Source organism: Lygodium microphyllum, chromosome 12 (genome assembly GCF_053477565.2).
Source record: "Lygodium microphyllum isolate KBCC chromosome 12, Lygodium_microphyllum_v1.1.10, whole genome shotgun sequence".
Lineage (NCBI taxonomy): Eukaryota > Viridiplantae > Streptophyta > Polypodiopsida > Schizaeales > Lygodiaceae > Lygodium > Lygodium microphyllum.
In genome coordinates this window covers 43,384,022-43,401,063 of record NC_141146.1, presented here as the reverse complement: position 1 = coordinate 43,401,063, position 17,042 = coordinate 43,384,022, and the positions used below count along the sequence as shown (strand labels likewise).

Sequence of the window (17,042 nt, the reverse complement as noted above, 5' to 3'; positions counted from 1 at the left end):
TCCATCTGTATGAGCTCCATATCTTCAGCTGCAACCAAGCGCAAAATGGTTCTCAATGTAGTCATCTTGACAATAGGAGAGAAGATCTCATCAAAGTCAAGGCCATGTTCCTGCTTGTATCCTTTCGCAACCAATCTTGCTTTGTACTTTGGTGAGGAACCGGAAGTGACCTTCATCTTGTAAACCCATTTGTATGGAAGGGTTTTCTGCCCTTTAGGCAACTGCACCAAGTCCCAAGTGCCATTTTTCTCAAGAAATTCCATTTCTGACAACATGGCTTTATACCATTTCTTGTTGTCCTATCTGTCCATTGCTTCCTTAAAGCAAGACGGTTTACCACAGTCTGTCAACATGACATAATCAGCCACATTGTTTGCACTAGGAATGAATCTATCAGGTTGTCTAGTAGCCCTAGACAATCTCCGAACCCAATGATCATTGTTTGTTGGCTGTTGAGCATTTTCAGCTTGCTGTCCTTGCATTTCAGCCTGCAAATCAGCATTAACAGCTTGTTGTCCTGGTTGTTCTTGCACATGTAGTGGCTCATTATCATGGGCAATAGCTGGCTGATCATTTCCAACATTATTTTCTGCATTTGTAGGTTAATTTACAGCAAGTATTTGCTGTTGTATAGCGGGAACATTTTACTGTCCAGAAGATATTTCTTCCGGGAATACAACCCTACAGATTTCCTCAGCCTTTTCAAGCTGTTTGTGCATGCAATCTTTCCGGAAGATAACATCATTGCTGCGTATCACTTTCCTTTCCTCGGGATCCCATAATCTATAGCCCATTTCACCCTCGTCACCATATCCTAGAAAAATGCATTTACAGGAATTTGGCTCAAGTTTGTTGCATTTTTCTTTACGAATGCGCACAAATGCTTCACAGCCAAACACTTCCAAGTGTGCATACGAAGGTGGCTTGCCCGACCATGCTTCTTGTCTCCCCCCCCCCCCCCCCCCCCCTCCCAAAGACCTGTTTGGTGAACTATTAATCAAGTGTACGGCTATTATAACAGCCTCTACTAAAAAACCATGGGGCAATGCGACATGAGATATCATCGTATGGACCTTATCCTGTATGGTCTGATTCATGCGCTCTGCAACTCCACGGATTATGAGGGGCGGTAAGCTCCCTCTTTATCACTTTGCTGTCACAAAATGCCTGAAAGGCCTTGGACACATATTCCCCACCATGGTCAGAGCAAAGACACTTAAGTGTCTTATTAGTCTGATTTTCAACCAATGCCAATAATTTTTTAAACTTGTCAAGCAGTTCATCCTTGCTACGAATAGGGTAAACCAATACTTTTTGTATAGCATCATCGACAAAGGTGACAAAATATTTCTTTCCTCCTAAAGATAATCCTAGCATTTGACATACATTGGAATGTACTAACTCTAGAGAAGATTTCAGCGAAAGAGACTTATTATGAGACGTCAGTGCATGTTTACCATAAACACAATGATCACAATGCTCAAAATCAGCATAACAAAGACAAGGCAAGTAATCCAAACGAGAAAGCACTTTCGTTCCAGTTTGACTCATGTGTCCCAACCAGCCATGCCGCAAAGAAATACTTGGCTGCTTGGTCACGACAACAACATGATCACTCACACTAGATACGTGGAGAGGATACAAGATATCACTTTTACAATCTCTGGCAATCACTCTAGATCCCTTACAGATCTTCCGTTTTTCATCACCAAAGGTGGTATGAAATCCATCGTCATCTAGCTGCGCTGTGCTAATCAAGCTCTTCTTGAGTTGAGGTACATGTTGTACATGCTGAAGTGTGAAGATAGAACCATGCAGAAATTGCAACTACACACTGCCAATACTTGCAATGTCACATGCATAGTTGTCCCCAAGATGGACAACGCCATGTCGACCCCTTGTATATTCAGAGAGCCACTCATGATGAGGGTTGACATGAAAGGAAGCACCTGAATCGAGAATCCAAGTATGCATGTCATCATCTGTATCTGCAAGTAAAGTATGTGCACTAAAGTGTGAAGAGACCAAGAGTACGTCATTCCCATTGTCACTGTCATGAGTGACTACATTCACCTCTTCAATTTTGACACTGCTTTTCTTAGGCTGACTCTCATTCTTCTCTTCCTTGATATCATCTGCCTTCTTGCCCTTTCGTTTTTCTTTCTTCCATTTGTAGCAGTCACGTTTAAAGTGACCCTTCTTGCCACAATGATGGCATTCAACATCCTTGCCACGTGATTTATTGTGTCCCTTGCTATCAGATTTGCCTTTTTGCTGTGATCTGCCCCTAGTATGCAAAGCACTGGAAGACTTGCTGGATGCATTGTTCTGTCGATTCATTTTTTCCATGAGTAGAGCACTCTCTACATCAATATACAAAAGAATCGCATTAGAATTGCTCAGAGCAGTCTTGAATGTATACCAACTCTCTGACAGAGTGCAAAGCAAGAACGTAGCCTTAAATTCTTCATCAATCAAGAACTGCAAGGCAACTAGCTGGTTGAAAATGGAGTTAAACTCACTCAAGTGAGTAGACATTGTTGTACCCTCTTTCATACGCAAATCCATAAGCTTTTTCAGCCAATACACTTTGCTTGTGGCACTCTTCTGTGCATACAATTCTTCTAGTCGAGTCCAAATAGCATATGTAGAATCCAAGCCTTCAATGTTAAACAACAAGGCATCAGAAATCGATAGCTCGATGGTTGAGCGTGCAAGGTCGTTTAACTCATCCCAATCTTCGTGTTCCATATCTACGGGCTTTGCCCCTTTGGTCTTAATCTGCTTTGCCTGCTTTTTTTGCAATAGGATGTTGTAGCACTGTTTTTGCCAGATTGCAAAGTTATGTGCTCCTTCAAGCTTCTTAATGTGCATGAGATTATTGTTGTCACTGCCGCTAGCCATGATTTTCACCCCAAATGTGACAAAAAAGTTCAGCAAATGCAGGCCCAAACTGTCACACAAGTGACCAAGGTACAAACAAGTACCAACCAACAATAAATAACAACGTAAAAGCAGAACTTTCAGATCTGCAGATAAATTTTCAGAGGCACTAAATGTTGTGCTACAACACTCTACAACTGATTACAGCTGTTCCAAGGACAAATACATCACATTACGTGAGAAGTCCCAAATTTTAGCTGCAATTTCTATTGTACATGTACTCACGGGTACAAAATTTGACATGCACGGTCAAAAGCCCCAAAATTTTTATGCTCAAAGCATCAACCATACATCTGCACTGTCTCTGACATGCATAGAACATGCCAATTTTGCCAAAATAGAGCAATTTCAGAAAAACCCCCAAATTTTTCCAAATTGCATGGAATTAAACCCGCATGTACATAAAATGACCAAATGGTGCACAAATTTTACCCAAACAGCAAAAGCCCCAAATTGCACGGGGTCCAATGTGCATTAATGTCGAGAAATTGGGTAAATTTCAGCCCAATTCTTGCATGTACATGAAAAGCCTAAAATGTCGGAGGCAAAATGTTACAAATTCTTGCAATTTTTGAGACAAATGATCTTGCTTTGCATCACAAATCCCAAATCTGGGAAAAGCCCCAAATTTTCGGGCCAAGATTGCACAAATCTGCACTCTGTGATCATGCGCGTGAACCCCTAGCTTTGATACCAGTTTGTTGAGCTCCGAGGCGCAAGGATTGAGACACACAATGCTTGCTAGCGAGCGAGAGAGAGAGAGAGAGAGAGAGAGAGAGAGAGAGAGAGAGAGAGAGAGTGCAGAGTAGTGAGGAGAGTGAACACGACTTGTTAATACAATGGCGAGGATACCTCTTTAGGTTTTTAGATAAATATATATATCAAAGTACAAGTGTGCTAAGGGTGTGTTCACACCCGAGCACATTTAAAAGGCACGAGGGCCCTTTATTCCCAACATATTGGTCGCATATTAAGACTATGGCTAAGTCTTATGTATATTTTCTTGCAATGTCAGCTTAATAAAGTTTAATGACTCAAACAAGTGGAGATGTTACATTCTTTAGAAATTCCCGATAGAAAGTGGAGTAGCATTTCTATGGATTTCGTAGTAGGGTGGCTTCGTATTAATTGATGTCATGTTGCATTTTGGGTTGTGGTAGATCGATTGACGAAAATGGCAACATTCATTCCCACAAAGACAATTGTGAAAAGTTGCGAGTTGGCTGGTCTCTTTGTCAAACATCTTTATAGAGTTTATGGTTTACTAGATGAAATAGTCAGTGAGTGGGATCCTAAGTTCACTGGCCATTTTTGGTATACGGTTTTAAAAAAACTAAAAACTATATTATCCATGTTGTCCTTGAAACATCTTGAAACCGATGGATAGACCAAAAGGACAAGTCAGACCATGGAGGATATGCTGTGTGTATATGTTTTCCATAGGCAATTTGATTGGGAGGATTCTCTTCCTTGGATCAAGTTTGCCTATAAGAGTGCCAAACATTCGGATGCTGGCTATTGTAAAATATTACACGGCGCAGCGAACAGAATCTGAGAAAGAGATAGAGAGTACACAACAGATAAGAGGAGAATCAGTAAATTCTTTAACTTCAAACAACTGATACAAAGATGGCTCTGTCCACCCATGCGCTTCCACTGTGTGAAGCTTAGATGGCGATCTAGACAGAAGATAGGTGAAGAGCTTAAGGCTAGCTGGAACAACAACTCTGACTGGGTGAAAGATGAGTGAGAGATGGCTGCGAAGGGGTTTAGCTTTTATAGCCCGCGAAGGTCGTTAGGTCGGCCTGCTGACCGACCTACTATATGAGCCTCCACTAGTCGGCCAGGGAATATTCCAGGGAATATTCCCTTTACCATCGGGCCGGGGGCGCTGCCCCTGAACCCCCGCCAGGGGGGCCGTTGGCCCCCCTGGGAACCCCCAACCAGGGGCCGCTTCCGCGGCCCCCGGACCCCACAATAGGGTCCCCTTTTAACTCCCTTACCACGCACCTCAATGCAATGTGCCTCGAGTTGCTACCAACTTAACCTCTCCGTCTAACCCAAAGATTAGACCCACAATGGTCACCTTTTTGCCATCCGGTCACATAGACCTCATCTGATATACAAGTCAGGACTCCACCAATGTCCGGGCTCACACTTGGTTTCTCCTCATAATGGGGGCCTTACAACTTTGAGCACCATGGATCATTGGTAGCACCTAATGAGGGTGGGGCATTGATCATATCTAACACCCCCCCTCAATGTCCACCCATAGGTGAACTATCTCCTCGGCCCAATGCCGAGTCTCTGAAGATGAACTTGAAGCAGATCCTTCGTAAGTGCTTTGGTGAAGATATCTGCTCCATTCTCCTCTGTCGGACAGTAGACCAATTCCACTATCCCATCCTCCATCAAATCTCGCACATAGTGATACTGGATCTCTATATGTTTGGTGCGTGCATGAAACACTGGATTTTTGGCAATGGCGATGTAACTCTGATTGTCACATCTCAGCACAGTTGGTTCTTCATCCTGCACTCCCATATGCCATAGAATTCTTCTCAACCATATGGCCTCACATGCAGCAAAACAAGCTGCCTTGTACTCTGCTTCGGTAGAAGACAATGCCACTGTTGGTTGCTTTTTACTAATCCAAGAGAAAATTCCTGAACCCAAAGAGAAACAATAACCAGAAACTGACTTCCTGGAATTAATGTCTCCTGCCCAATCTGAGTCAGTTCCCCACAAGAGAAGTTCTGAAACTGTATGTGATACCATAGTCAAGAGTTTTCTTCAAGTATCTGAGCACTCGCATCCCAGCCTTCCAATGACTCTCATGAGGTTTGTTTGAGAACCTGCTCAAAACACCAACAGCAAAACTGATATCTGGTCTGGTGTTACACAAGTAGATCAGACTGCCGACCAACCTCCTATACCTCCCAATGTCTGCTAGTGCTGATGTATCCTCGACGGATAACTTCGCATTCACCTCCATAGGTGTAGCTATCTCCTTGCACTCGGTCATGCCAAATGCCTTCAAGATCTCCCATGCATACTTCTTCTGAGAGATGAAGATCTTTCCTGGCTCTTGCCAGACTTCAATCCCCAAACAATAGTGCAGCAAGCCCAAATCTGTCATTTCAAACTCAGAACTCAAAGCCTTTCGAGTTTGGTTGATTATATCTTCATAGTCACCTGTAATAAGAAGGTCGTCCACATATAGGACAATCACTACAGACTTTTTACCATCCCTGTAAACATACAAGTTAGCATCTGAGGCACATCTTTTGAAGTTTAGGTTTAAAAAGAACCTATCTATCCGCTGGTACCATGCTCTGGGGGCTTGTTTCAGCCCATACAATGCCTTCTTCAGTTTACACACTTTGTTCTCAGAATGGGGGGCCTCAAACCCTGGTGGCTGAGCCACGTACACCTCCTCCTTGAGGTCACCATTTAAGAACGCTGACTTAACATCCATTTGGTACACTGGCCACTTCTTGTGGGCAGCCACTGCAAGTACCGTGCGATAGTGGTCATTCCGGCAGTTGGGACAAATGACTCTTGAAAATCAAACCCTTCAACTTGTGAAAATCCTTGGGCAACCAGTCTAGCTTTGTACTTTTCTAAGGTACCATCAGCCTTGTACTTTACCTTTCAGATCCACTTGGTGCCAATAACCTTCCGCTTTGCTGGTCGATCCACTAGCTCCCAAGTGTCATCCTTCATTATGCTGTCATACTCGGCATGCATAGCAGCCTTCCATGATGGATCTGCAAGTGCTTCTTCTAAATCAGCTGGCTCCTTTACTTCTCTCATAATCTCAACCATCAAGACCATATTGACTATGTGAGTAGAAGCCCTTCTTTGCTCCTTTATTCTCTGAGACCTCCTTGGTCTGTCTGCCTTCTCCTCAACAGATGCAGGCATAGGATTATTGTGGTCATAGAGCTGCTTCACCCAGTGCGGCAATGGCTTTTCCGGTGGGGTGATGTCAGGTTGGTGAACTTTTTCCTCATCATCTGAAGATGATGCTTCCTCCTCCTTAAGGATAGGGATAGCTCTCGGGACAGGTTCATAGTGGACTACTTCTTCGCTTGATGATAAAGTGGAAGAACTTGCCTTCTCCTCCTCCACTGTATGCGGCTCCTCCTTGAACACCACATCACGGCTCGCGATGATCTTCTTTGCCTCTTGGTCATATAATTTGTAAGCCTTCTGCTCATCACTATAACCTAAGAAGATACATTTTTTGCTTTTTGGTTGTAACTTGTTTCTCTTCTCATCTGGAACATGTGCATAACATTCACATCCAAAAATTCTGAAATGTGAGACAGATGGTTTCTTACCAGTGTAAGCCTCATGAGGTGTTTTTCCCTTGAGAGCCTTTGTATAGCTCCGATTTAGAATGTAGACTGCAGTATTAATAGCTTCAGCCCAAAAATGGTTAGGCAATCCCTTGCCCTTTAGGATGCATCTTGCCATCTCCACAATGGTGCGATTCCTGCGTTCCACAACACCGTTCTACTGAGGTGTGTGAGGCGTCGTCAATTGATGCTTGATCCCTTTGCTCTTGCAAAAGCCTTCAAACTCCTTTGAGTTGAACTCACCACCACCATCTGTTCTAAATTTCTTCACACTTTTCCCTGTTTCATTCTCAACAAGTATTAGCCATTCTTTAAACTTACCAAAAGCTTGAGCCTTATCACGAAGGAAGTACACCCACATCTTCCTACTGTAGTCGTCGACAATCAACATAAAATAAGAAGATCCCCCCAAGGCCTGTGTAGGCATCTTACCACACAAGTCAGCATGCACCAACTCTAGAGGAGCCTGTGCTCTATTCTTGCTTTCTTGTGGAAATGCCTTTCTCTGTTGCTTGCCCATCATACAAGCTTCACATGGTTCCTTCAATTCAGTTATTGTAGATAGGTGAGCAACTATACCTTGCTTTTGCATCTCCTTCAATACTGCAAATCCGATGTGTCCAAATCTTTCATGCCAAAGCTTACTTGTGCCCACTCCAGCGGTGGCTGTAAGAGCACTTAGCTCATACAGATTGTTCCTTCTTTCTCTTTTGCCAACAATTGTGCCAGCACTATCAATAATTTCTGCACCTGTCTTCTTGAACCTCACTTCATGACCAAGATCAGTTATGGCAGTAATTGATAAGAGATTTCTCCTGATTTCGGGAACATACAACACATTTGAAAGCTTTTTGACTTCACCATTTGCAGCAACAAAAGAAATAGTACATGTGCCCGCAGCAGGGCATTTAGCATCATTTCCAACTGTCACAGTGATGGATTCTTGTAGAGGCTGCATAGAACTGTATAGATCTTTCTTGTTGGTCATGTGACGGGAGGCCCCACTATCTAATATCCATGAGTCAGTGGTAGATTCTGTCACAACTCTATAGAAACAGAATTTGTATCCTTTTTCATTAATTTGTCTATATAATGATTTATTAAATTTATTTCCTTTGCACTAATTAGATATAAAGAAAAGTGCATTGGAGCTGGCCACTGATGAGTGGTCATAGGTTATGGTGGACCCACACGGTGGGTTAGAGAAAAGATAGTTCACACTTCCACCTATATGACCCGATTGGGCGCCTGTGACTAGAACTCACGCATATCAGGGTTAGACTCGCACACAGAAAGGATTGATGCCTTGAAGTGTGGGCTAGATCCACCAGAACAAACAGTTACAATCAACAAGATGGCATGATCATGAAATGCTTGTATAATGTGCATGTGTGGGCTGAAAGCTTGAAATGCACATTTCTTTGCATAGGGAAGTCACATGAAGATTCGGATACCATTTTTGCGATGTACACGGAAAAAGCTTTCATATGACACCCATATTGGGGGGGTCCCTAAATTTTAGGAGGTCCCTAAATTTTAGGAGATCCCTAAAATTTAGGAGCCTCGAATTAGCCTAAAAATGCTAGTCCTAAAAAATAGGGATATCATTCTAAAAATAGTAAGTTCTGTACTCTGACTGTGCTTACTAAATTTGGTTGTTTCTATTCTTGACAGTATTCAACCCAAAAAGGAAGGCCATAGAGAAGAGACAAGTGTCAAGACACTTGTCTTGTGCTACTCCACTTTTCCCTTTTGTACTAGCTCTCCCCTCTCCTATAAATAAGAGCTCGTTTTTCTTCATTCATCATCATTTTTCTTTGCTGTAAACTCATGTACAGCACCCACAGATAGCCAGAAACTGGCCCCATCCATCCCCATCATCATCCCCCACTTCTCCATTATCAAATTCCTCCATATTCCCTCTTCTATCACTGTTTTTTTTACAAGACAGCAAGCCTGTAAATTCATTACAGCACCTCCTTCTCGAGCTCTTTCTTCCATTTTAGCTACAAGAAGTAAGCCCTATTCATGTACTGCTGATCAACGATGGAGAAAGGCTGAATTTCCCTTTTTCTTCTCTCGTATTGTAAAGAAATCAGTTCTTATCATTGCATAATAGATAATGCATGTGTGTTTGTACATCTTTGCATGATCTTGTGAGAGTGAGAATTACTTCTTCTCACTCTCAGGTTGATTGTAACTGAGCTCTTCCCTAAGGGACTTGGGTTGAGCAGAAATACATTCCTTCGGGGGGGGTTGCCCATCTTCAACCCTCAATCTTGTCTCCATTACTTTTACATTTTCATGGCTGTAATTTTGTGAGTAATTTTCATTTTCAGCTTTAAGTGTTCATTCTCTTTTATATTAAATCTCGAAAACAAGCAAATATCATAATTGTTAAGCATACTACGTTGTTCAGGGCGTTTACAGATTCTTCTTGTGCCGAGGAGCACACTTCCTCAATGGTCGCCATGAATAATTCCAACTCTGCTTCAGCCGTATTGGCTATCTCTTTCCCTTTACTTTTAAGGGTACCATTCTTTTCATCTGCCTTCTTGACACGACAATCTGCAATTGCATGTCCTTTCTTCTTGCAGTAGAAGCACTCTCCTTGAAACTTCTTCTTGCCGCCCTTCTTCTTTTTGTCACCATCATTTTTGGTGGAGGAAACACCTTTGCCTTTTGCATTGGCAGAGAATGCAGCATCTCCATTGTTGCTTCCTTCTCGGGCTTTTAGCCTCAACTCCTCCTTCATTAATAATGCACAAAACTCCTCAAAAGTCAAAGCTTGAGGTCTCACCTGAGTATTAAGGGCAGTTACCAGTCCATCAAACTTTTGTGGACAAATCCGAAGACACCTCCGAGCTAGCTCTTCGCTAGTCTTTTGTATCCCAGCGCCAGCCATCTGGTCGCGCAGATTCTTAATCCGAGTGATGAATGCTTCAACCGTCTCTCCTTCAGCAAACTTCTCCGCTGCTAGTTGATTCTCCAAGTTTTGAATCCTTGTTTGGTTTCGTGTTTCATACTGACTCCTTAGTACATTCCAAGCCTCTGACGCTTTGGTTGTATGCTGAATCAAAGTCAAAACACTGTCAGAACAGCTTGTAACTAAGGCACACAATGCATCTGCATTCCTTCGTTTCCAAGCTCGTAGAAGATCTGCATTCGGAGGAATCATCACACTAGGATTTGATGGGTCGGGGATAGGCTGTGGTTCTGCGTCAGTCCCCAGCACAGTCTCCAGAAGCTCATAAGAATCAAGGATAGTTGTAATTTTGAACTTCCACAAGGTGTAGTTTGTACCATCTAACTTGCCTTCGCTGAAGGTTGATGGACGAATCCTCAGTGTTTGAATAGCCGGTACAGTAACACCACCTCCTGCACCGCTTCCGGAAGTCGACATAGTTTCTCTTTGTTGTTGAAGCCTTTGCCTCTTGCACGCTCTCCGATCTCCAGAGCTCCCTGGGCTCTGATACCATGTAAAATATTACACGGCGTAGCGAACAGAATCTGAGAAAGAGATAGAGAGTACACAACAGATAAGAGGAGAATCAGTAAATTCTTTAACTTCAAACAACTGATACAAAGATGGCTCTGTCCACCCGTGCGCTTCCACTGTGTGAAGCTTAGATGGCGATCTAGAAAGAAGATAGGTGAAGAGCTTAAGGCTAGCTGGAACAACAACTTTGACTGGGTGAAAGATGAGTGAGAGATGGCTGCGAAGGGGGTTAGCTTTTATAGCCCGCGAAGGTCGTTAGGTCGGCCTGCTGACCGACCTACCATATGAGCATCCACTAGTCGGCCAGGGAATATTCCAGGGAATATTCCCTTTACCATCGGGCGGTCACATAGACCTCATCTGATATACAAGTCAGGACTCCACCAATGTCCGGGCTCACACTTGGCTTCTCCTCATAATGGGGGCCTTACAACTTTGAGCACCATGGATCATTGGTAGCACCTAATGAGGGTGGGGCATTGATCATATCTAACAGCTATAGCCTGTTTATGCTCATTTACAATTATGAACTGTTGAAAATAGGCAACTATGGAGGAGAGAAATGAGAAAGTGAATAGTAGATAGTGTGAGAGCTGAAAATGAAGAGTGTACTTGCTGAACTAAAAGTGATAGAATGAAAGTATAACTTAGGTCTAAGATAGACCTAACCCCCTAACTCAATTGGAGTCAACTAACTCAAAATGTAGTGACACAACTTACTACTTTAGTTGTATTCACATTGCAAACTAAATAACTAAAACATTGGGCACTGCCCATAGAATTTGCAAATTCTAATACCCCTTGGAGTGCCAATGTGATGGAGGTACAGGAAGATCAATCACCAAATGGTAGCAAGTACAAGGACTTTCAAAAAGCCTTAAACTTCTCTTGAGGTAGTGCTTTGGTCATAACTGTGAAGAAACACATTTTTGCTTTTGAAACTTATGAAATGTTTCTTAATGTATAAAAAGTTTCTTTGTATAAAAAATGTGGGTGGAAGCGGCGGGGGGGGCGGGGGGCGGGGGGAAGGGGGGTGCAAAAAAAAGAAAAAGTAAGATTAGACTTTCGAAAAACAAAGGCTAATGTTAGTCTATTGTCTCGAGAGGGCCGTCGGGGGGGGGGGGGGGGGGATGAAACAAAAATGTACCTTTCGTTGCGCATCCAGCTTGTCTTGTCTCTCTCATCTTCTCCTGTCTCGCATGCAACCTGGTTGGCGTGTTCGTCGTGCGCTTGTTTCACTCTTGTCTTCACCCGTCTTGCGGGCAAATTTTGTAGCTTTCTTCTCTCGCTATCTAGTCACCAACTCACTTCTTTTCCCCACCTTCTTAGCCGCTTGCTTTCTCCCACTTCTTCTCCTCTTGCTTCACTTTCTTCTTTCTTCTTTCTCCTCTCTTTTTTCCTCCATAGTACGAGGGAGTTTCAAAAACTGGAAAAATTGGAGTTTCGGCTAGATTTTGGAAATGGGAAAACGACATTTTGGATTGTACACTAAAATAAACACAGTATTATGTGGGTATGTAAATATATCAATGTGTACAACAACATGTATGCAAATTTCATACAAAACTTTGAGTCTTCATGTTATATGATTGAAATCATGATTCATTACACATGTCACTACTCACGAGTGAAGATTGAAGAGTCAAGAATCAATGGTTGAAACTTAATAGCTTAACACAATTAAGACTCAATTTTCAAAACTTAAGGCAACAAAATGAATTATAATTTATGACTCATGAATTATCTATGATCTAAAGAGCAGTGTGAAGACTAACATCAAGAATAGTGGAGGCTGACATCAAGAACAATGGAACAAGAATCAAGATGCATAATAAGTGAAATCAAGATACAATGATACATGTAATTACGTCATGTGAATAATTTGTCAAAACTCCAAAGTTTGGTGAGCACTGAGCACTGTGTATTAGTCTCTAAACTCTAGTAACTATTGAGTAATAAGTATCAATATTAATGAACAACTGGCAACTGTAGTCTGGATGCATGCCAAGTGGTCTTTCACGTGTGTTACGCTCCCTGATTTCTCCAATCCACAATAGTTGCACTGCCACTTTTTTGATCTACCGAAGCCCTTGTATCCCTTGATTGGAGCGAAGTGCCTCCAATATGAATCTAACGCCATGATTAGCCTTTAGGTAATGGGAGGAGGAGGAGGTGGCGGCGGCGGCAGCGGGAGCTAGAGGAGGCGGCGGGAGATAGAGTGTTGAGTGCGGCTTGCAGGGACGATCGTGATTTGGATGTGCTTGGGTTTTCTCCGTGGGGCTTGGATAACCGGCAATACACTGCCCCGAAACGGACCACAAGATGTCGAAACGCTGGTGTGCCATTTCCGTTTTGGTCCAAAACAACCGGTCCTTTTCGACAACCCCTAAATGCCGTTTCGGGGTACTATGCTTTCCTCTTCTCTTCCTCCTCTTCTACTCTCTTCTTCCCATGAACAACAATGGCACATTTTAAATTTGTGGGATGGGCAGAGGTGGAGATTATCGTGGATGAATCAAACATTGGGGCTTTCGGTGAAGGTGCAAGCATTGAAACAATCTTTACAAAGGAAGTGCTCCACGCTTGAAAGCCGATCTCTTGAATATTCTTGGGCAATGGATTGCTGCTTGTAATGGTGACATTCTAGACGATGTGATTGTTGCGTGCGTGGAGATCCAGAGGCCTTCCATCTAGCAAAAAAATCTTAGTTGGGAATTTATGAAAATGTTCATATGAGGCAGCCCCCTTTGGTTGTAGATTCATCTCTGAATGTTGTACTATCTAGAGCTACATCAACTTAGCTAAATCCTATCACATCTCCCTCTCCAATTGCCAATGTAAGTGTAAATGTATCTGAGCTATGTAATTCTCAAAGCATGCTTACCAAACAGAAGGGGAAGAAAGGGACATTGCAACAAAGTTGGCTGAAATTGAAGCATGAAAAGGCTAGAAGGGCTGTCAGGCAATACTTTTTTGAATGTAAAGTTGGCTGAAATTGAAGCATGAAACAGAAGGGGAAGAAAGGGACATTGCAACAAAGTTGGCTGAAATTGAAGCATGAAAAGGCTAGAAGGGCTGTTAGGCAGTAGTTTTTTGAATGTTATGTGCCATTTGATTATGCATGAAAGCAAGCCTTCATCAATGTGTTGAGTGTAGTGGCAAAGGCAGGTCAGACCTTCAAGCTCCCATCCTATGAGACACTTTGCACAATGGAGTTGAAGGGTGAAGTGTCAACATTGAGAGGGAGTTGGAGCCTTTCAAGGCTGCATGGGTGAGGTATGGATGTACCATACTATGTGATGGATGGTTTGATACCAAATGGCACTCTTTTATTAATATCTTGGTTCTTGTTGTCTTGACACTAGCTTCTTGATGAGCATAGATAGCTCGGCGGATGCTCACACGGCACAATATCTATGAGCACTTGAGAGCTGCGATTGTGGATGTTGGGCTTGGAAATGTGGTTTCAGTGATAACAGATAATGCAGCCAATTGCAAACTAGCATGGTCTTATGTAAGGAGGAGCTTTCCACACATTTGTTGGGTACCATATGCATCACACTCTCTTGATCTTCTTATCGAGGGCATAGGGAAGCTTAGATGGGTGGCTGATGTGATAAAGAAGGCTGAATTTTTGGTGAATTTAGTATGCCACAAGCAACACGCCCTTGGTATTTGGTATTTTTAGGGCCAGTTGTGATATAGAGTAGGCAAAGCCTTGTAGCACAAGATTTGCCTATCTTTTCATTGTTCTATAGAAGCTGGTCAAATGTCAAATTGGATTTAGATGCATGATTGTTGATTTGAGGTGGCTTGCATGGCCTAAAAGGGAGACTCCCAAGGGAGTCTTGTTTGAGGATCTCATCCATGAGGCCAACTTTTGGCATGATATAGAGGCAACCATTGGGTTCATGGAGCCTCTAATTGTTGCCTTGCAGCTTTTTGACTTCAGGAAGTGCACCATGGGTCTCATCTATAAGTTCATGGACAGAGTTGGTGGTGCCTTTGATACATGTACACTCATCTCATGCTGTAGATAGATTTTTTTTTCTCAAGCTCTTGGTCCATTTTGTATTTTAAGTGTTCATAATTCAATGAACTTTGTCGGCAACTTATTACTTTGAACTAATCTTTCTATCCACGTGTAGGATGGATGGAATCAAGGAGATATGGTAGGATAGGTGGGATTAGTTTCATTGCCCAATCCATGCTGTTCCTCCCATCTTGCATCCTTATTGGAGGAATGAGGGGCTAAAGCATGATGTTGAGCTCAACTCAGGATGGACTTCTTATCTTTGCAAAACCGAGCAAAATCCTATGTTGCAAGTCATAATTTAGGGGCAGCTTGTGGCGTATAGAGATTCTCTTGACCCTCACTTTGGGAGTGCATGGGCTAGCATTTAAGATTCACAACTTAAGCCCGTTATTGTTAGTAGTCATGTGTGTCTTGTGTAGTCATCTTTTGCCTGTGAGTCTCAGTCTGAGTCAATTGAGGACATTAGGAGCTTTGACATTGTGTTTTTCCGTCGTTTTATGTGTTTTAGACACTTTAGTAGATGGAGAGCAAATTAATGCATTTCTTTTTGTGCAATTTTGACTATTTTTAAGAGTTTGATTACATTTAGGGTTTTCCCTCTTTTTTGCCTATATATAGACAACCTGGCCTCCCACTTTCATTATCCATTATCCATCATTGATTCTTCATTGATTAGCCAGCCCTCCTCATGCTCTCATCCATATGCTACTGTGTGGCGCCCACACTGACGTGTAGAGTTGCATGTTGGGGCTAATTGTTGTAGCCTTGAACCTTCAACCATTGTAGTTGCATTGTTCTTTCTCTCTCTTGTGTTCTCTTTGTGTTCACTTTTCTCTTTCCATTGTGCACTCTCACAGGGTATCAGAGCCACACATGGAAGTCAGAGAACAGCCTTCTCCCCCATTGGATATGCATTTTTACCAAGTTTAAGCCTTTGAATCCCATTTTTCAGCAATTTTCAACCATTATATTAATTTTGAAAATTAATTTCAGCCCTTTTAACCTTGTCCAAAATCAAATGTTTACAGTGAGTTGATTTGTTGCAATTTTGAAAATTAGGATTTCGAAATCCTAATTTCTGTTTACTTTGGGTAGCAAGCTGATTTTCTTCTTTAGTGCTTGGACTCGATCAAGCTAAATAGAAAGTGCTTCTTGGATGAGTGATAGATAGAAGAATACAAAGCATGTGGTTGAAATTTCAACGTTAGAGCTTGTTGGAAATGAAGAGAGAGACCTCCAAGATATAGATTAGGTGTTCAAAAGTGGAAAGTAGAGGCTACAAATGCCAAGTGAGCAAAATGACATGTGTAGAGACACTTGTCTCTTCAAAATGACACATGCTCATAGCGCTATTCTAGATGCTAAATGTCACTTTTTTAAAGAAAGAAGTTTCCAAACCTTATATTCTAAAATCTTTCAAATGGTTAAGAATTTGAGATAGCCATTGAAAAGAATTGTTTCTTGCGAAATTTTGGAGCCTTTGATGTGAACAACATTTCTATTTGAATAACTTTAAAAAATAGTAGCCTACTAAATTTTAGGAGTCGTCGAATTCGGATTCAAGAGCTTAATCGTATAAGTTTATTAATCCATGGCTTGTTTCTTTGATCATGAGTGTCTACTTTTGCTTTCCAAGATCACTCATTATGCATGCTTTTAGTCAACCTCACCACTCGAGTAAAAAGTCTTAGTCATTTGGGTTTTTGGTCAATTTGATCACTTGACTAAACTTTCGATTCCTCTTAGGCATCTTGTCAGGATGACCCAAATGTTACACTTATCATGTCCCTCCTATGTTTTGGTGTGAACGCTTCCTTATCCCTTAGGCACTTATTTACCTTCTAGATGGAGAAGTCCGTTGAGCCTTGAGCTTCGCTGCTCTCTCTCCTCTCAGTTTGTATGCAACCTTCAGTTGGTTGTGTGCTGCATGTTTTAAGCGACAACTTGCATGCTGTTTGTCTCTTGCCCTTGTCTCTTGCCCGTCAACATGGTCTCGACAGTTTGCCAAATAGTAGGTGTAGCTTGTCTCAACGTCGGTAGCTTGTTTCCCTTCACGACTCAGTGTATTGCAGCATGCATTGCCCTGCCAAACAATCATGCCTTGTCCCATTGCACTCGCTGCTTGCATGCCACATCATCTGTTGCAGAGGCCTATCAGCTAGTGTTTGACAGCTCAAACAGCCCTGCGCTACATCATGCT

The 17,042-nt window shown here is 42.3% G+C and overlaps 1 protein-coding gene and 1 pseudogene across 2 annotated transcripts in view; both read left to right on the top strand.

Moving 5' to 3' along the window:
• Positions 1-17,042, top strand: part of LOC148027686 (oxidoreductase, 2OG-Fe(II) oxygenase family protein) — a 67,775-nt gene that overhangs the window by 23,510 nt on the left and 27,223 nt on the right. The gene's annotated exons all lie outside the window — the stretch shown is intronic.
• On the top strand, positions 13,809-15,780 carry LOC148027688 (uncharacterized; annotated as a pseudogene).